At 47.7% G+C, this 22079-nt stretch overlaps 1 pseudogene; it reads right to left on the bottom strand.

Moving 5' to 3' along the window:
* Window positions 1-20819: 20819 nt before the first annotated feature.
* On the bottom strand, window positions 20820-20954 carry LOC142580665 (U5 spliceosomal RNA; annotated as a pseudogene).
* Window positions 20955-22079: the final 1125 nt, after the last annotated feature.

The following is a 22079-nucleotide window of genomic DNA, read 5'->3' as shown; positions in this document are numbered from 1 at the left end:
GTAGTTGGAGAAGTATGGGGGAGAGGCCTTTGCCCTGTAGTGGGCGTAACTAGGATGATGATGATGATGATGATGATGATGATGATGATGAAATGAGGACCCATTATATATTTTAAATGCGCAAGCAGTTGTATGCCTACCCCACGATAAATTTGTCCGTCCGTCACGTAAGACGAATGCAATGGCTCATACCCACGTAAGGAAGAAGCTAGAAGCTCTCAGAAAAATGAAATGAACAGTGCATACATTCATTGAAATCACTCATCTAACACACAGAACATCACACGATTCAATAAAGAACATTGCAAGCTCAAAACAGTCATCTGGACCATAAATAAAGCATCGCGTACCTCCCTCAACAATTGTGACGGTGATTGTGGAACAGCTTCGCTGGACATCCAGGTTTATAAGTACCGATAAAGGTTGATAAGGGTCCGATCATGTTCGATGAGATTGATAACGACCGATGAGGGCTGATAACGGTTTATACTGGTCGAATCAAGTTTCATAACATTGATAATGAAACCGGGCAGCGTGGAGATGAGCAAGTCGCACAATCCTTACGCACACTTAGATAACTTCCAGAGGAGTTTCTGTGTGGTTTTTTTTTTTTCCATTAGGGTGAGCCCTTTTCTGCGTTTGCCTCTTCTCCGTTTCCTTGGTGAAGTGTAGTGACATTCGACACCAGTAAGAACTAGTGACACTGAAATCAGACCACCGCAACAACGATGCTTCGAGAAAGGATACTGACTTGGCCTGAAATATTTTACAGCATTATACGAAGGGTCTTACATCATCTATTACGAGCAGCTGACAGCTTTGTGCATGTCTTTCAAATTGGGTCTTCGTTTATGTTACCTTCATTCACACGTAGCACGCAAAAAGCTCAATTAGTCTATAAATTAGGAAGGTGCCGTCGTTTTTCCGTATGATGCCATGGTAAAGGCACCTACTTTAAGTAACTTCAGAACGTTTTAAACGACATGTGAGAAGCTACCTTGCATTTCACAGGGTATACACACCTTTGTTTCACCTTTGTACGTTCATATCTATTATGTACAGAGTGTCCCACTTGTATTCGTACAAATGTAAGACAACATCATTGTAGAATTATTTAGATGCCGACGAGAGGGCTTGACTTATCTTCATTGGCCGTGACACAGCGCTTGGAAGATGCAGAATGATAAGTTAACTGCAACCATAGTACATAATAGTGTCACCTATATTCCGCTTTTCAAGGCTAATGAAGCTGTTGTTGGTGATTATAAAAAAATTACCGACGATTACGTTACTTCCTAATGCGAAATTTGAGCGCAGCAAATAAGCTGTTTCACCTTTTCGATAGATTGAGGCAAAGAAATCGAGCAACACATGTATGCGCTATCACAGAATTTTTTTTTATTTTTCACACGTATTCCTTTAACAAAGACTCCACTAACAGTTCTTGACAGTCATGAAGGAAGCTTTGTGGTCGGAGAAATAGACTGATATATGTTCGACTTGGTACACCAATGCTTTATTCTCAAAGACGAGATCTATACAAGTGCCTCGCGAGGTTGTCACAGCCGTGGGACTCGTTACGAGCGAGAGGAACGGGATGTTCTCCCGCATAAGTGTTAGGAAATTGCTGTTTGTCTTTATGTCAAGCCGCCACCGATCTGGCTCTCTGATTGCCACCGCACAGGGCGAACGGCAGCGGCAATTTCGGCTCGGGCGGTGCACATATACAGATCCGCCGCCACCGATCTGGCTCTCTGATTGCCACCGCACAGGGGTTGCATTGGAGGAGGAGCGAAGAAAGGAATTAAGTTCGAGCCGGCGCTTTGACAACCGGAGACTCGCAGGAAGAGGGGGGAGGGGGGCGGCGTGTACACCCAGCGGCAAACGATGGGGGCAGAAGCGCGCGCAGCAAGCGGACAACACGATAAAGGGAGGAGGGAAGAGATAGCAGCGACTGTCTCATGCCGCTGACGCCGATAGTGAGTCAACCCCAGCTGCGGAGTTGGTTTCAGGGACAACGCCGCCGATGCCGACACAAACAATATGATACCCTCGCTTCCGCAGCGCTAAGAACCAGGTCTAGCCGTGGGAAGGTGGTCACGTATTCGTCGACGTGCCGGGGCCTACGTGAAATAACCGGCGCGTCGGCAACTGAAGAGCACCCTATCCGCCACACAAGAACAGGGGGGGGGGACCCTTTCCTCCTCTTTCTGCATGGCGGCGACGGTGTTCTATGCAGTCACGTTATCTTGACTCTCTAGCGGCGTCAGCGGCATCCAGCGGTATCAGTCGGTCGCTGCTAGCGCTGGGGGGATGAAAGGGGGCGGAGCTGGTTACGAGGCCGACGACAACGCCGACGACGACGCGAAACCCAGGAACGGACGCCAAAGAGCTGCGCTCTAAAATAACTGTTTAATATAAATATTCATCTGTAGTCCATGCCTGTGTTTCATACTGCTACACCATTGTACTTCGACTTTGCAGGAGCGGCTACAGTGTTGAACAACTTAAAGCAACCAGATAATACTCTGCATCATTAAGCTTTTCCTTCGCATATAATACACAATGTGATCAGTGTATCGCGCAGTGCAAACACAAAAGTGTTAAACAATGAACGCAGTTAGGCACTTCGCGCTGAAATTGGTCACAAGGCAATTGTCCCAATGAACCATCTAAGCTATTTTAAAATTCGACAGTGACCTGTAACAAAAAAAAACGGAAAGCAGCTTGAAAAAGGCATTCACGGTGTGATATTAAATAGGCCGAGTGCGAGATGTAGCTCTGGAAGCAAACCGGTGTATGGCCATTAATCTTATTTTAATCTTCTTGTGAAAAGTGAAAATGCGCTCAAGTGTGCGCCTGTGGTCGAACGCCTTAAGCGACATATTGGCTATATAAGGTTACTTGGGGAATGTTCGATCTTGATGTCCATACGTAAGCCTTATTGATGTTCTTTGAGCTTAGTAATATTGTGCGTCTGTGCTTCCGTCAAACCTACCGCGCTTGCTTTGTGGCTACGGCGTTGCGTTGTAAGTACGATGTCGCAGGTTTGTTCGCCTCCGCGGCGGCCGCGTCTCGATGGGCGCCAGAATGCGAAACTAATCGCACATTTAGATTTAGGTACACGTTAAAGAGCCCCAGATGGTCAGAATTAATAAGGAGTCCGCCACTATGACGCGTCTCGTAATCAGATCGGGGTTTTGGCACATAAACCGTTTAGGTACACGTTAAAGAGCCCCAGATGGTCAGAATTAATAGGGAGTCCGCCACTATGACGCGTCTCGTAATCAGATCGGGGTTTTGGCACATAAACCGCCACACTTATTTTTTTTTTCCTTTTGCCCTCAGACAAGTGTGACACAAGGGGATGGCGAAAGTGTTTGTCGCCTTAAGATTTTGTTCGCTGCCCCAAATGATAGGAATAAACCTGTAGACGAATCTAATTTTCTTACCCTCGTAAAAAAATTCCTACGCAAAGCGAGGACGACCTACATTCGCGGTCGACCTATATTGAAGAACTACCGGGATTCATATTAGCTACACCAAACATTTCGCAAAAGTACTAGGCTCTCAGCTTTATTGTTTAGATTAGAGAAGACAACTGAAGAGTCGAGAACTCAAAACGCTACCTAACGTCCTTAGACATGTTTCCAGCTTTTTAGGCATGAAACAAACGGGGCCCCGCGTAGGTTGTGATATCATCAGGGACATTAATTCAGATCTGGACTCCCTCTCGTATGTAAACCCCGACCCCAGGGCAAAACTTTCGTTCAGTCTGATGTCTCGGCATATTGCAATTAACGGTGAGGACTCATCGGACACAATAAACTTGAAATGTTAGACCCATTCGTACCGTATTCAAAACTACGTGTTTTTATGGCCATGCTAGTACAGTTGAGGCTAAGCACAGGCAATGAGGAAACAGATCGACAGCACATAACGCGTATCCCAGCGAACGTTAGCAAAGCTGCTAGAAGAAAGAAAGAAAAACACATGCTGGTGAGGCACAATTATAAGACCTGCAGTGATCGGTCGTCAGACCTCTAAAGAACTTACGATCGCGGCACTTCGTTACCATACGCCGTAATGCCGGACATTTGCGTTGAAATATTCACCCCAGAACTGGAGCTTCTTGGAAATACGAGAAAACTAACGCCGATCATTTTGTTTGCTCAGTCTAGTTACTCGCCCGGCCTAAATAGAACTATGCCTGAATCGAGCACCTCAACTCAAGTTTACCTTATTGGAAAACTAGACTGCGGTAGTTCAAACCTCTGCGCCACTACTTGCGTGATTGTTTCTTTATTCCGACAGGTTTGTGTCCGCACATTCACAGTACGGTGAGATTGTAAGGTGACAAAATCTCATTACGTCGTCCAAGTTTCGCTTGCCGCGTTAATTGAATAGTGGAAGGCCTAAATAATTTCCCTTGGCGCCCGGGTAATGGTTACGGCGGATTAGTTCCATCTCTGGCAATTTCGTGTCTGCCAGTTGACAGAGATTGAACTAATCTTGCCTAACCATGACCAGGCGGCCTTGTTTCGCTTCTTTACTGCCGAGATTAACGTCCATAAACTAAGTGATGTTGCACTTCTTGCGGACGTACCAAGCCTCCGGAAAGAATGAATTGATAAAAGGGAATGTTAGTGTATATCACGAAGGCCTTGTAGTAAGGAAAGAATAGAAAAGTATCAAATCAAATGTAAAACAGTATCTCGGGTTGATTTGTCTCTGCGAGAGAATGTTGCGGAAGGTTGTTGCAGAGAGTTTGTCTCTCGAACTTGAAAGTGACGACCAGACACAGAAACTACGCTCAACTATATTCTGTACTTCCAATGTCGAAAATATGTATTAATGTAGTGAGTCATTAAAGAAAATGCGCTATCAAACAAATTTGAAACAAAGCGAGATACTTTTTTTTCTTGAATTCCATTTAGGTTGTTATCCTTCTGTAGAGGGTGCCTTTTGGTCGTCGTTGAGTAACAATGGTAAAGCCAGTTTCAGGTAACGGCAAGTCCCCCATTCCTGTCCCGGCTGCTCTGCTGCTTAGAGCAATTTTCACGTGTTAGCTATAATCGGCGAGTCTACGGTAGTCAGAGGCTAGTTCTTTCTTCCTTTTTTTCTTTTCTTTTTTCAATTATATATAACCAAAACGACATATTCCTGAATGCCTGAATTCCTATCAAAAACGAATTCTTAGGCACGTCTAGGTTCTGAACGTATCGGCGAGTTAACCGCCCCCTTTTCTTTATCAATCGAGGGATTGAGCCTTGCGGGGCTCGGTTATCCTTGTTTTTTCTTCTTCTCCTTGTTCTTGTTCAACAATGGCGCTCCTTGGCAAGAACTGGCCCTTGCGCCATAAAAACCCAATAATCAATCAATCAATCGATCTTATTCCCCAACACCGACAACCTGTGACCAAAAACCCTACGGAGCATCCACTCGCTCTGTTAACTGTTGCTTTAAAATTGGGAGATTTCGCGCTAGACTTTTCTTTCCTTCCTTTATTAACATCGGTCTACCTCCGGGACGGCCAGGCACAGATTACGGCCGCTTGTGTATTCTGCACGCCCACGTCAATTTCCTTTAAAAAAGAAAGACGCCTAATGGCACTCCACGCAGCGAGCGAGTGCTCACGGGAACCTCTGCTGCTGTAAACCAGACATTTCACATTGAAGGCAAGCACGCGGCACACAAAGCTCCCGAAAAGCTGCTGGACGTGATTTGCATACATCAGTATACTGTTGATGTTGTCAATTGGACGTGGAGGGCGTAGAAATAGAAAGACGTGCTGATAACTTCAAATTCAAAGTCGGGAAAAATATTCGACACGCAGGGGAGGAAACTGTCAGAAGCTGTGAGATGCATACAGTGGGAAAAGCGACTGTTTTTCTCCTCCGCCGAGTAGAAGCACATCCAGCTGGAAGGCAATGCATTCCTAAGTGAATCTTGATTACACATCCCGCACGTAAAGAGGCCCACTTTGCTTGGTTTCTCTTATTTTCTTTTTTTTTCTTATCTCGCAAGGATGGTGGGCCATCAAAACTGCGTTGCGTAGGCAGGCGCTCTGGTGCATGGTAACATGAAAAACCGCTCACTGAAGAAAGTACATGTACTCCTTATTTTCGGCAATGGAAATTTAAACAAATGCGGATGGCGAACATTGATTTATGTTACAAAGTGCTTCCGTTTTCGGAAGAATAACACGAAGGTGAATCTTGCTGTGCTTGGGCAGTGCCTCATGGCTTTGTGATTGCTCGCGTAGTCGCAAACAACGCAAGGTAAGCCGATGACTATGCGTGGGTGGTTAGAGGGTCCTCAAAGACGCGGACTACATTTGGCTGCGAGAACGACAAAGGGAAGTGGACGGGCGGTCCACGCCGAGCCCAATCCGCTCGCTGGCGGCGCGAGGACGTGTATAGCGCTCTGCATTCCGCTTATCTTTTTACAGTACCCCCAGGGCCCAGAAGGGTGTTACAGAGGGGGTGGGTGCAATAATAGTAACGAAATACAACACGTTCAAACAATTATTAGTATTTAGGTGATAAACTCAAAACGTAATCAGTTATTGCAATCACCGTTAATCGCCGCTGGCACGAGCGTCGTGCGCGCGCGTTCCTGCTGAAGTGGATGTCAATTTAGAAAACACATTTGAGAACGTTTAATCTGAAACTTAAATATCAAGTTAATAACAACTAAGTATGTGTTATTTGCATTTTTTTCATGTTTGTTCGTGCTTCATGCACTATAATTTTACAGCTAAATTGAAGCATGAATATTAGAAGCGCGTTCTATACTTATTCACTATACATTGTCACGTAGCAGTGACGGTGACTAAAACAGCGATCAATCTCTGAATGACGAAAGTAACTTTTATTGTGCGAACATGTTCCAACGAAAAGAAGCTACGCTCAAAGCACAGCGATAGCGGCGAACAGAGTCGGCAATCGTCGAAATTTGATCAGTGGGTCAAGCGCGTCTGCTTTTATACAGGAGTCATCGAAGGTTCCAGAGTAATCGCTGGTGCCCGCGTATCTTCCACAAAGTTCTGCTCAATTCGCGTCGCACATGAAATTATATTAGGCAGGCTTCGGTGATAACCGACAGCAGATAGAACTACCGATAACATTCGAGAAACTTCCGATATATGCATGCGCGTCCAGCGCTGAGCGATAACATTTGTCAGACGGTGAAAAGCGGTCGCCCGAAAAAGATAAACAAGTACACGTGTCAATATGTACGCATCAAGTATACGTTATCGTAGTTCGTGCTCAATCCAGCCATTTACCCTTTGTACTGCCGCATTGAAGGGCATTTTCGAGAGAACTGCATGCCGCCCCCCGTTGGCTAGGCAAATATTTTCTCAGTACTCCGAAGCATAGAGCGGCTCGTACCTACCGCGCCTGTATTCACGTCCTGTCAGGTGCGAGTGATCCGCGTGTTTGTGTGGGCTATCGATCAAGACCGTTTGCCCAGCAGTGCCGCCGTCGTACTTCTTGCCGACAGCACCAATGGTACAGTCACGTTGCTGTCATTAATTAATGCAGCTTCTCCACTTAATTAAAGGTACGCTATGCGCTGTGAAACTGGCCCCGTCATCGGTCACTTTGCGTATGCTCAGCGTCTTGAATGTTCGTCGATTACGTAGATTGCACTCCGAGTTTTTTTGTAAACGCTCGCTCCCGGCTTGTTCGAGGCAGCTGCAGCCTATTGATGTAGCTTCGTTAAAAGTTGTTCGAATGGAGTTGGTAGCTGGCGACTTACGCAATGCTTAATGTATAAACGTCGGCTCTTCGAAGTGTTTCAGGCATTTGAAACAGCTCTTAAAAGAACGGTTGCAAAATGAGCTCGTGCATTAATTAGGTGGGATCAAAGAGGCCACCGCCTTATATACCATATTGTGCCGTGCGAATTCTTAGGAACAAGTAAACCAGCAATCATCTTGCGAAACTAGTAAACGAATGCAAAACTGCATCCGTATACAGATCTTCAACAGTCTGGGATTCTTATGGAAGCCACATCTTGTCGGGAGAGAGCGAGTGCCACACTTTTTTTTTTAAGGCGATAGTATTTTTGCCTCTTCTCTCACTGTGCGGGTGCTGGCAGCTGACTGCGGCTGTCTTGCCGATTATATTAAGCATGATATGCTTTTATATAACCACCTAGGCCAGGGCATATGTGCAGAGAGAGAGAAATTTATTTACAGAAAGGCAGAGAGGTCGGCCTGAGCTATAACTTGTTCTGGCCTGCTACTCTACTCTGGGGAAAAGGGACGGGGAGGGAAAGGGCTGATGAATGATGATGGTATAAGGAAGAGATGCGTATATACAAATTCACAGAGTTGTGGTATCTCTAAAGGCGTGCGTCCAGCCCAGTGGCTTGGAGAAAAGCTACAGCGGCTCTTGTTACCAGGGCTGCGCTGGTTGCATTAGGCCAAGGATATTTTGCGTGTGTCCCGCGTACGCGCAAGAACGACAGCAACTTGTCTCTTCCATAGCCAACATCCATGAGAGACCGCTATCGGACGAGTTTCTTTTAGGGCATATGTGCAACTGGACGTGCGGCCCTATAGGTATGTGAAGATTCTTGGACCCCAGAGCACCCAGGAATGTCCCACAATGAGTATTCTTCACTGGATGAGTGCCCGAACAGACAAGCAGAAGGAAGGAGTGCAGCTGTCGGCAACAGAAAATGGAAGCTGTTGGCCACAGAGAAGTGAAGACAGATAATTTTTAATGGAAGAAAGAAGGAAAGGTCGGCCTGCGTGAAGTGCCTCTAGGCTGCTACACCACGCAGGGGAATGCGTTTGGGGGAATAACAGAGATAGGATGTGAAGGGGAAGAAGGGTGGTAGTATGGTGAGCACGTTGATGGGACGGCTGCGCAGCATACTGTTTCTGTACAACGCGCACGCATCACAGCAAAGCACAGTCATCTCCGCGAGCAGACGTAGAGGTTTCTGCAGTGTAGCTAGAAAACTGTCTATAGCTTTCATAATTTTTGCCGCTCGTAGCACCACCGGCGTATTTAAACCAGACAGGACCAGCTGCAGGGCGTCGATTATTCGCCGCAGCATGGCCTTGAAGACAGAGTCCAACGGTGATTTTTCGGTTCCCTGTTCTTGCTCGCTTTGACAGTGAGAGGCCCGCGTGCGCGGCGGCAAGCGTGGCCATAAAATCTATTCTGGGCTTGCGCGGCTCACTCGAAGCAAAGGTTCGGAGAGATCTGTAGGTGCCGACTGAACTACCTTCTTCTGGAGCTGCATAATCGGAGCCAGGGAGCCCTTGTTTGGACCTACAGCTTGTCCACGTCGACGACACGATCATCTCCTGCGGCGTTGCACTGACGCTGCCGTCTCTTTGTGGGACATACTAGTCTTGCTCATTTTGGCCAGTATTTTATCTCCTTTTTCGGTTTAGGACCATCCTTGGAATTGGCCTCGTGGGGTCTCATCGCGATTCAAGCACTTCATTTCTTTTACTATGCATCAAGGTATGTCGTGGCTGCTGGCGCAGAGGAGGCACCCCGCCAGGCCTGAGCAGACAGCGCTGACATGGCCTATCTTTAGGCACTTGTGACATTGCAGGGTCAGGATACATAAGGACGCATCGGATGTCTACGTAGCCCACCTTGGCTTAATCGGGTAGTGCGTTTCCCTCGAAAAGAAGCTTGACGCTCGTCGAGTGACCGAAGCCATGGAATTCGATGACCTTCATTGTTGGAGACAGAAGCCTCTGTAACTCTTCGTCGCTGATGTCAACCTCGACATCCAAAATAGCGCCTGCCCTAGTTTGGTCACCGTGCACAATGAACGACCGAACTTCTACGCGTCCTAGTATGCGCGCGGTTTTCAATTTTTCTAGGGCAGCCTGCGTCGGTACTTCCACTGTGACTATGTATTTCTTGGTATTGAAAAGCACTTCGTTAGTTCCTTACGAAGTCGCATTACCAATATAGGTTTTGCGAATCTGTCTGTGCACGGAATTTCAATTCTTAGAGACGTCGAGAGGCACAAAAAAACAACCCGGTAAGTCGGAGTAAGTGGCCCGTTGGAGCCCTGTTCCCTCACGTCTTTGGTTGTTTGACGATGTTTCTTCTTCAGTCGCTTGCGCTCCATGACGGTGTAGTCGTTGTCAGAGTCCATTGGCTCGCTGTTGGAGAAACACGAATCGGGCATCTCCATGTAGACGTGCCGAGCCTTACACTATATCACTGGAGGACGTAGTGCGAAGAGGTGTGCTCGACGCAAGTGATGGCGTGCTGTCTGTCATCGCCTCGGACGGCTTCTCGTCCAAGAATCGCAATTAAGCCACCCCTATGACAAAACTATGGCAGCAAGGCAGGACTTCATGCCTCGCGGCGGTAGTTTTGCCTGCTGAGGTAGCTTCTTGTCTGAGGACTAGTGCCACTATTAGATGGAACTGGTTCTCCTGCTACCGGTGGAATTATTATCATCACCGTATCCCGCATTCAACGCTAAACTGTAGCTCTTGTCGCTGAATTCGACCAACGTTGATAGAACCATTGTTTCTTGTCATAAAATTGTTGGCTCTGACGAAGCATCGCCGATTACACTATAGCTGGCTTAGCTGGAAAAACAAGGTTCCCAACAGTGGTTCGAAAGTTTGATGCCGGGAATTCTTTGTGTGTTTTTTAAAGATAGGTAGGACAGGCGAAATAAAAACTAGAGCTTGGTGGCGCAACCCACCGCTCCGTTTCAAAGGGGGCGCTCATAGCATCCATCCATGCATCCACGGCGGGTGTTCCCGGTGGCAAGCCGTTGCGGGTAGATCGTACTTAAAATGTTTGTAGCACTAGACCACAAGGACAATCGGGAGAGAGATCGCGTGCACGTGCGGACTGGACAGACAGCCACTTGCGTAAAGTGGAGTTTGGGTCTGCGATCAGCCGGCAACCACCGTGAACGCCTACCAAATTCGTATTTGCGCTTACTGGACGGAACGGCGTAAGCTAGCATGTGGGCGTAATATTTTGCACAGCGAAGCCTAAACTGACGGTGTCGTGATTTCAAGGTCACATGTGCTGTATCTGCACTTCACGATGACCCGCGATGAGCGCCGGGCTCGGTGAACGTGAAACGCACCTGCAGCCTCAGCCACCATGAACTTTAAGTAAATTCACTCTGATGGTGCACAACGCCAAGCAAGTGTCTGTCTCTGAATACCCCACTGTGCTGGCGCAATAAAAAAGAAGCAACGAACTCGACTTTATAATCGCAATTCGTTTTTTTTCCTAATTCACCAATTATTCGGGCATCTTCGCAGTATTATCCGGGTCCGAAACAACCGCTGGGCGACAGTAAATGTATTCTTATAGTCGGCTGCCAGTGGTCACGTTATGTTGCATAGCAGCCTGAGCGCTGTTTTAGGCTTCAATGACTAGCCATAAGCTTGCCTCGCGTTAAGGCCCGTACCCAGTTAATAAATCGGAAAAAAAATGTACGAAGCTACACCAGTAAATACAATATATTGAGCGAGGAGCGTTGAGCTACAAAGTGTAGAGGTAGACAGCAACAAAAATCTTAACTTGGTCACAAGGAGCCGTGTGTGGAGAAAGAAGTTAAGTGAAAAATAATGTAACGAGTGCGAGCATTGATCGATGAGCGTTCATTCATTCATTCATTCATTCATTCATTCATTCATCTTTAGTGCTCTCAAGGTACACTTGAGTATACATTATATAAAATAGAAGAACACTTACCCTTTCACTTTCAGCTATATAGAAGGGAAGAAAAAGTGAAGACATTTCAGTACACATCAAAGAAAACGTTTTTTAACCAATTTCCAACATTATATGTTAGATCCACTAATTATTTTTTTATTAGTGTACCCGGTTTCCCAACCGTAAGATAACCCTCACCTAACATGTGTTCAACTTGTCCTTTCGAGTTGTTGTCCAATGCGTGTTATATATTGTATTAGTTGCGGCGGGAGGTGCAAAATATGGGGTGTGTAGAGTTCCGTGCCAGTTTACCCAATTCGGGCATACGGATGGAAGTTGGTATCTGAGACAGGCAAGGTCCAGTCGCTTTGTGTTTCACTAGTAAATACCGCTTTTCGCAAGCCTATTAGGAAACAAGCGCGTTTTATTCATTTTGAAACTGCGTGATCACGTCGGAGAACCCTTCCCCCCTCTCCGCTCCATCCCCTTAAAGAGACTCTGGTACAGTAACCTTTTTGCCTTCAACGCGTCGGAGCAATTTTGGAGTTGGACTTTTTTACAAATTACACATGTGATCTCAGTGCAAAAAGCGAACACAGCAGCATGCTCGAAAGGTAAATAAAAGAATAAAGATACTTATGCAAGTTCAAGTTGACGTGAACTTCCCTCTACCTATAACGAAAGTAAGTCACTATAACAAGACGCCGTAATTATTGCCAGGACCCCTGCGGAGTAGCACGTCACTTTGGAGGGCGTTTTCCATAATAAACAATGAGAGAGACCGTAGCAGCGACGTGTCGGTATGTTTGTACTCCACCTAGATATCACTTGTTTGAATAAGCTCTGTAAATCTTGCTTGGGCTTTGATTTTGGTACTAGATCCTGATCTAGCTTACACGATGCATTAGGAATGGCACATTTTACTGCATTTGTCTGAAGGTCAACAGGTCTTCCGAAGTTGTCTTAAAAACGTTGCAGACCACCGCGCTGTGGAAAGTCATCGAAATACGTTTTCTATACTAAGGGATGACGCTGCTGACTTACTAGGTAGTACATTGCAGTGTATAATTTCGTTGCTTATGACAAGGAGCAGAGCTCTGGTTCAAGACTGTATAGGCAGTTCATATCGAAGGACAAATAGGGGCGCAATACGACCGTGACGCATCCTGAGTGGTCGGTCATAGGTACTGGCCGTTTTTATTGTTGTTCTCGTCATTCTGCGCCGATCTTTGTACTATGACAGTTTTCCTTTGTATAGGCTGCACTCCTAACAGACATTATTTAGATGCCCAACCGGTATTAGCCTCACTGAGTATTTTTCTTTCGCCTCACTGTATCATAGCACTTCTTTCTCACTCTTCTATAGAACACAGCGGTTAAGCATTGCAAATAACGTTCACTGAGCTGCGCGGGACTACAACACCACCATGGGGCGACTCTTCTGAGTGCTTTCATACATTATCTGTTATAGCGTGAACACACCATTTCTGATATGTAATTCCATTTTTGATCCTCACTTTATGCTATTGAACGGCATGCTGATTGTTTTTCTTCTGTGAGGGAACATCGTAGAGTTGGCTCACTTATTGACTGCTTTATTAATTGATTATGGTGTTAGAAATATTAGCGACAAACAAGTCCCCAACTTCTCCGCAACAATGAGTTGTATGAATGAAAGTGAGAAGCACGGAAAATTCATTTCAATTACCAAAAAACGACATAAAAATAAGGAATATAAATGAATTTTCGCATAGTCTCAGATAAGATTAGAAGTAATCAGAATTCTGGTATACACAAACAGTCACGGAGACGCACAGAGTCAGAAAGGCATCAGCCACACAGTGTGTCTGCGATGGTCCTAACGCAGTCCATTATGAGTGCTGACAGTGCACGTAACCGCAACAAATATGGCACCATCAGGCCACACTGAGGCGCCGGCATTGGTCATTTTTGTCAGTTGTACAGCAAATATGTCCTTTGTGCTTGTCATCCTTAACAGGTATAAATGCTAAAGTTATACTTGGCAGAGTTTCCGAGGCGCTGCCTGTGCCAGGTACCGTGTCATCATCATAGTTATCAACGTCATGTTTTCATGGGTGAAGAAACCATCGTAAAATAGAACATAACGTTCCGCATGTTCGTGGATTCGATCTATAGGAACCACGATGTGTGAGCCATCGCGCCGACAGCGTATGATTTTCTTCGTTATAAAGTTCAACCTTTCCGCATAGCCAGCAACATCTGCTTTGGATGCCATTTGTGTTGAGTCTGTTCTGCACTTGGTAACAAAGAAAACGACAGCAGTGTAGCGTAAGCACAAAAATCGGGGCATTCATCTCGCCTCTTGTACAAGAGTGCCAGCTAGCCGAAACACATACAATGTCGTCGACGGAGCACGCTGGCAGATCGAGAAAGTTCGACTCACCACGCAAGGACACCGAGCAAGTAATGTTCGCCCGTGTCCGACACCGACGCCCCAGTTGTTCGCGGCTGCTGCCCGCGAACGGAAGCGCGTCCGAACTATCGTGTTCGCCCATGTCGGTGCCACGCGCCGAACGGGAAGACCCTCAGGGAATAGTACCACGAAGGGTACCCCGGGGTACCGACGAGTGCGCCGCCGTCCCGAATCCAAACAGCCGGAAGCAAGTCCCTCTCGCGCCCGTGTTATCGCCGCCGGGAGGAGGTGCTCGCATAGAAACGCTCCGGCCTTCCCTCGTCGCTTGCGCGTAACTACAAGAGTCGCCTTCGACGCTTTTTTAAAGCCAAGCTTTCTTCGCCCACCCTCCTGTGTTTGGCATAGCTGCCGATGCTGTCGGCTGCTGCGTCGGTCGGTATCTGGGCGGATATGCTTGTAGATATGCACGCGAAGATTATATGTGCTCCGAATGCAAGTAACAGCGAACGGGCTTATAGTGGTGCCAGTAATCGCTCCTTTGTTTCATGTAAATAAAAAAATTGATTGCTTAACAAAACGTGAACAGGTAATATCGGCTCATAAATTCCTTTAAAGCACACGGACCTGTTAATGGAATATAGCGTTTTATTGAGCGAATTTATTCATTTATTTCGTCGAACATGAGCTGCAAAGCAATCTCAAGATCGAGCACACACTGACCGAAATCATCCCTGGCAAGAAGAGAAAAGGAAGCATATTTCTGCTCAACGTCTACAGCAGGCCATCTCAGAGAAAACAGAGATTCAAGACATTACTGCACAGAGCCAGCACCGCAGCGGGCCGTAACACCCTGATCGCGTGCGGAGACTTCAACGCGATGAACCCTGCCTGGGGCTACAACAAGTACACAGCAAAGGGCCGCGACCTGTACCAAGACGCCACGGAACTCGACTTTACCCTCATCACGGACCCGACACATCCGACGAGAATCGGTAACTCCGTGTCCCGGGACACCACTCCAGACCTCACGTTCGTCAAGAACGACATCCGGGCCGCAATCACATGGAGAAACACGGGGATCGACCTAGGCAGCGACCACACCATCGTGGAAATCGGCATACCGGAACACAACGACACCAGCGTCAAAACACACAGATGGATAGACTGGGATGCCTTTCGAGACGCCAGAAGCCAGAAGAGCGACGGTGACGACGAGATCGAAGACATCGACTCGTGGACGGCCGAAATCACCAAGAGCGTACGCGACGCGACCAAAGAGATTGAAACGGGCGCGGAGATCGACAAAGTAGACAGCCGGCTTGCGCATCTCATCGAGGCCAAACAGTCGATACTAAATCGCTGGAGGAAACAACGGCTTAACCGCAGACTGAGAAAGAAGGTGGCGGAGCTGAACCGAGCGATCGAGGATCACTGCCGCGCTCTCTGCATGCAACAGTGGAACGAGATCTGCAACGCGGCAGACGGGCAGATGCATAGCGGGAAGACGTGGAACCTACTGCGGCACCTGCTCGACGAAACGAAGACCAAGTCGCACCAAAGGGACAGACTCGCCAAGCTCATACATCGGGCGGTCTCAGCACACGGCGTCGACGAAGTCACCAGGCGCATTAACGACAAATACCTGCCGACTACACCTACCGAACAACACGCGCCGTACAGCGGCCTGCCTAACGCGAACCTCGATCGTGACATCGACGTCGAGGAGGTACGCGCGGCCCTGCACGACCTCAACAGCCGGTCGGCAGCCGGCCCGGACCTCGTCACGAACAAGGCGCTCAAGAACCTCGATGACGGCTCGATTGAAAAGCTCGCACAATACTACAACAAGTGCTGGAGAGCGGGAGCGCTGCCAAAGCTGTGGAAGACAGCCAAGACCATCCTGATCCCCAAGCCGGGGAAGCCGCCGGACACGGATAACCTCCGGCCCATCTCGCTCACGTCCTGCGTGGGCAAGGTGCTGGAGCACGTCCTGCTCAACAGGTGGCAAGACTACCTGGAACGAGAAGGGCTGTACCCGGCCACTTTGATCGGCTTCAGACAGCATCTCAGCACGCAGGACGCGATGCTGCAGCTCAAACACCAAATCATCGATGATGGCGGCAGCGCCCGCGACAACAAAGCCATCCTAGGGCTCGACCTGCAGAGCGCCTTCGATAAGGTGAAACACTCGGCGATTCTGTCCCAAGTCTCCAAGCTCAACATGGGGGAAAGATCCTACAACTACATCAAGGACTTCCTCACGGACAGGACTGTCGAGCTACGAGCAGGCGACCTACAGACGCAAGAGAAGAAGCTCGGGAGCACCGGAACACCACAGGGATCGGTCATTTCGCCAATGCTGTTCAACCTGGTAATGATCGGAGTGGCCGAAAAGCTCGGGTGCATCGAAGACGTCAGGCACACCATCTACGCGGACGATATCACGATATGGGTGACCGGTGGCAGCGACGCCCACATCGAGGGCGCGCTGCAAGCCGCCGTCGACGCAATAGAAGACCAGCTGGAAGGCACCGGACTGAGATGTTCGCCGAGCAAATCGGAGCTTCTCATACTCCCACCTACCAAATACAGCAGAGGCAAGACTAGACAACGCGAAAACGAAAAAATCAGAATCGTGACCAAATCCGGCAACGTAATCCCCGAGGTCGGCAAAATTAGGATCCTAGGCATGGTCATCGAAAAGCACGGAAGGAACGGCGAAACCATCACCCGTCTCAAGGCAAAAACAGCCAACGCGATTCGACTCCTCAAACGAGTCACTTCCAGAAAGGCTGGCATGAGAGAGGAGAGCCTAATTAGGCTCGTCCAATCTTTCATCATCGGCCACTTCGCGTACGTTGCAGCCTACCACAGATGGCTGCAACACGAACGAAACAAAATCAACGTGCTCATCAGAAGAGCGTACAAGACAGCGCTGGGTCTGTTCGAGTCCAAAAGCACGGCCCGCTTGTTACAACTCGGGCTACACAATACGCTCGACGAAATAGCCGAAGCGCAACGGACCTCTCAACTGGAGCGGCTGTCCATGACCAAAGCCGGGAGGAAGATACTGGACGATCTGGGAATAAGACGCTCGAACGAGGTGGAGATGCAGCTCCCCGTCCCCGAAGAGGTCCGACGCCAGACCAGAATCGACCCCATACCGAGGAACATGAATCCCGAGTTCAACAAGGGAAGAAGAGCGGCGAGGGCCAAGGCTCTCATCGACCAGCATGCCAACGACGAACACGCGCGGTACGTGGACGCGGCCGAATACCAACGGAACGCCTTCGCAGCGGTCGTCATAGAGGCGTCAACCGGCGCCACGAGGACGGCAGCGAGCGTGAGAAGCACCGCAGCGGAGCAAGCGGAGGAGGTAGCCATCGCCCTGGCCATCGCCGACGCAGACTGCCACACGGTGCTGAGTGACTCAAGACAGGCGGTGCGAAACTTCGCCAAAGGGCGAATCTGCAGGGAGGCTGAGCGCGTACTGCGAGCGGTAAAACTAGACGAACGAAAAGTACGACTCAAGTGGTTCCCGGCGCACGCGGGCGACGCGTCGGAACGCAATGAGAACCATAACGAGACGGCACACGCCGCGGCGCGAGCGCTAACCAACCGCGCCCCGGCGACAGACCGTCCGACATGGTTCGGAACCAAGGACCGCATGACGGATTACAATGAAATCACGAAGGCCTACCGCTTGGCTCGCAGGACTCTTCCACCCCCGCACCCGAGACTGAGTCGAGCGGAGGCGGTAGTACTGAGACAGCTCCAGACCGGATCGCTACCGAGCCCGAAACTGTTAAATCGCATGTACCCCGAGACATATCCGACAGATATGTGCAGAGTCTGCCGGAGGGGGACCGCAGACTACACGCACATCTTGTGGGACTGCATTAAATATCCAGAAGACGCTAACTCAAGAGCACTCCCACCGCGGCTCGAGGCAGCCGCGAAGAGCTACGACCGAGACGATCAGCTCTGGGCCGTCCAGCAGGTCCTCGAGGCGCTCGAAAGGCACGGACCCAGCGAGCCGGCAACGGCGAGCGGAGACCCGCGCCGAGTAACGGCACCTTCGAGGATGACGTAGGCCCTCGTCCGGGCGCGCGAGCGCCCAACTGCAGGCATAATTAAAGTTTCTCCAATCCAATCCAATCCAATTCATTTATTTGATATGGTTCGAATTAGCCGTTCAGCATGTGCCACTGCGAGTGGACTTATTTTGGGTCAATCCTCCAGAATCGGCATGTACCACTGCGCCACAAGAGGTACAACATCTTTAAAAGTAGCTAGGCGTGTGTCCTACTTCTCTATGCGTGCACCTGTCATCTCCGCTCTTCCCTCGGCAAGAGGGAAGACCGAGTGCTAGCGAAGGCAAGAGACGAAATTGTATCGCGACGCTGCTACAGCGTCATTACGAGCTGTTTCAACTACTCATGCACCACGATGACAGCACCGGGCAGAAAAGTTGCATGATCATTAATCGGTGCTTTCTTTATAAGCAGGGCATTAATTACCTAACTGCTCTTACATGACGCAAGACAGCTTAGCTGGAATTTCACTTTGCTGCGTACTATGTTCTGCTCGCTTTTTGCCTTCCGCATCGTTAGCCTCATCCTGATTTTGTATACGACAGTTTCTGCTCTCCGATGAACACTGGTAATGACACAAAGAGTTGCATCGTTCAAAGCTCGTTCGACCCTGTTAGCAAATTTTTCACGCTTGGCACCTAACAAACGACCGACGCAATATTTTTGCTTTCTAGTGAGCATGATAGCACCATAGGAAGCGTCTCTTCGTTGCTTCAGGAAAGTCCAAAGTTCAAACGCATTTATCACGCAGTCGTTCGTTCCCCGTTAAAAGAGACATGCGCTCACACCAAATTGTATAAAAAAAGGAAGGAAACCGAGGATTTGGAGCGGATGCCTGCTGGATAACTTTTGACTACAAATTTGTGTCAACAGCTTTGGCTTTATATTCTTTCGCTGCGATAAACAAAGTGTAGCATGCAGCGGAGGTGCCCTACGCTAAATTTAGGATTAGCTAGACTAGTTGTGCATATTCTGTTCTTCCTGCTTCCTTACTAAACTTTTGATTGATTGATTGAGTGATTGATTGATTGATTGATTGATTGATTGATTGATTGATTGATTGATTGATTGATTCATTCATTCATTCATTCATTCATTCATTGATTGATTGATTGATTGATTGATTGATTGATTGATTGATTGACAACTACTTTAACGGTGGTTTCTCTACAGTAAGGATAGTTTCTATAGAAGGACAAACTGTCAAATGATTGAATAATAATAACATTTGGTGAAGGAAACGCATTACACCAATCGGTGAGCTGAGTTTCCTATACTTGCGTGTGCTCTCGAGTCTATCAAGAGAAGAAAACAATGAGCAAGAGGAGCAGTAGAAAACAATGAAGATCATGTTCCGCTTTTATTTGTATTGAACACAAGTCATCAAGAATACCATGCAGCGACCAATGTATGTTTTTTCGCGTGACCTCCTGTCATGCATGAAATACCTGAAAGCAGACGAAAAGTTTTCCTCCGCACCCACTCCGTAAAATCTGAATTTGTTTGTTTGTTGCGCTTGAAGAAAGAGCTAAAATCTAGTTAAGGCTGTCAGTGTTTAACAGTTTCTTTTTTCTTCTTGTACGGGTGTACAACATACACTGCTGTTTTGCCGCTGTTGCCACTGTTTCTAGGGCCCGAGGCCTCGTCAAGCTGCTCAGTGAGCAGCCTTTTGTCTGGGATCAATTTTTTCTTGAGGAAAATAAAACTGATTATGATTCTGATTCTGAATACAAAAACGTGTTGTACCTGAAGCCTCAAGTTTATCCGTAAGTATTAGTGACGATATGGCTGTTACGTGACGACTGCGGGCTAACGACGCTCAATGGTGTCATTACCGTTTCCTTGACTGCGACAAATCGTTCAAGCGTAGCCGTCTTTCCTTTGCGCCGACGGAACTTGTTCTCCATCCGTCGACATTATAAAGTAGTATATGCCATACAAACTACATTGACTAATTCAGTGAGTAGTGCCTAATACAAACTGAACTACAGGCTGACGTTACAAATCAATGATCTAAACTTCTTCGAGAGTATTTTTCTGCCAAGTGATATACAGCGAGCTAGGCGGTACACAAGTACACAAGTACACAAGCAAGGCAGTACACAAGATGAAACACAAGTGTTCCCGCCGTGGTTGCTCAGTGGCTATGGTGTTGGGCTGCTGAGCACGAGGTCGTGGAATTGAATCCCGGTCACGGCGGCCGCATTTCGGTGGAGGGAAAATGCGAAAACACCCGTGTACTTAGATTTAGGTGCATGTTAAAGAACCCCAGGTGGCCAAATTTCCGGAGTCCTCCACTACGGCGTGCCTCATAATCAGAAAGTGGTTTTGGCACGTAAAACCCAATAATGTAATGGAAACACAAATGTTTCATTTTTGTCTTAGCATAATACTTTGAATGAATAGCTGCGAGCTTGTCGCCAAGTTCTTTCGCTAACTAGATTTCAGCTAATCTAAGACGACGCTACTTCCTGAAACAGGACGTTCTTTACTTGCGTGCCCTATAGCGGAAATCATCGAGGCTGTTATCGGAAACTTATCCCGAGGACACATTGAAATTTGACGTCACGATAGAAACTTATCGTACTGTCACCAAATAAGACGCATGTGAACGTTGTGTTTGGCACACAAAAACCCGGTCTGACGCAGAGCCTTTTCCGCGAAAACGGTTTCTATATAGTGCATGAAGCACCTTCCCTGCCATTGCAGTGTCCCTCCCCACGGTAACCTTTAGTAAAAGGCGAAAGATTAATTCGTGTGGGTGCTGAGGAGAGACCTGAGCGAGGACACTTAGACTTCCTCTTTCCTCGACACTTAGAGACTTTGTACCATCGTCTTCGACTGAACGTGGCATACACGAAGAATTATCTGTACCCCATAGGACTTACCACTAAACCATACTGTGATAACTGTCGCAACTTAGAGACAATTGAGCACACATTGCTAGAATACCCGCGTAGCGCGACGAGAGACAATTTTTTGAGCACCAAATGGACATGATTTGCCACGAACCGTTAACGTTACCGATCATCTTAGGTCCAATGCCCGGCCCTTCAAAACAGCGACGGGTTTTGGATTTATTGTTCAATTACCTGACAGAAATTGGCCTAATAGGAAAGCTTTAAAAGTTGCACACTTCCTATACAAAAGCCTAAATTTATCCGCCATGTCACCTGCAAATATTAGTATCAGGTCCACTCGGACATTTCATATTTATTTTTATCCTCTTTTTCTCCCACTCTCTTATGGAATCTTTTAATCCCATTCCCCATCCCTATATAGAGCAGCATGCCAGCGGTTATATACGCGCCGGCAAAATTCTCTGTTTTTCTAATAAAGAGCCCTCTCTCTCTCTATCTCTCTGCCATTGTTCCCGATACGACGAACAGCGTTAGACTCTCAGATGTGCCTTGAACTTATTAGACGATCGGCCTTTTACTGAACCTAAGATCCTGAGAGACCGGCCATAACACTCATAAACCCATAAAGTTACATGAGTGGGGCTGCAGAATTTTTGTGTGACAAAACGCACTTGGATAGTGATCAGTGCCTCCTGTACGTCTAACAATACGAAGACGCTTTGAACTTATGTGCGATAATGCGGTCTCAGCGACATGCTGCATCTGTGCGATAGGCGTTCACAAAATTTCTATTATCGGTACCATCAATATAATATGCGCGTACGCTATAGGCATCGAAATGAGCGCACGTCTCTAATTTCAGCGGAATATAAAAACATCGCGGAATACCTCTAGGACATCAAAAAAATGGCAGTGTCTGTCTGGAGATTTGGTTTAAACACTACTAGTGCTCCGCTTTCGGCATTTGTGGAGACATAATGCCGAGGAGGATAATTCACGCCCATCTGGTGGCTGTGTACGGGGATGATTGTCCAGCCTATGAACCTGT

This window comes from Dermacentor variabilis, chromosome 4 (assembly GCF_050947875.1).
Source record: "Dermacentor variabilis isolate Ectoservices chromosome 4, ASM5094787v1, whole genome shotgun sequence".
In the NCBI taxonomy this organism is placed as follows: Eukaryota; Metazoa; Arthropoda; class Arachnida; order Ixodida; family Ixodidae; genus Dermacentor; species Dermacentor variabilis.
The sequence above is the reverse complement of the archived record's forward strand: the minus strand, read 5'-3'. Positions and strand labels throughout refer to the sequence as shown.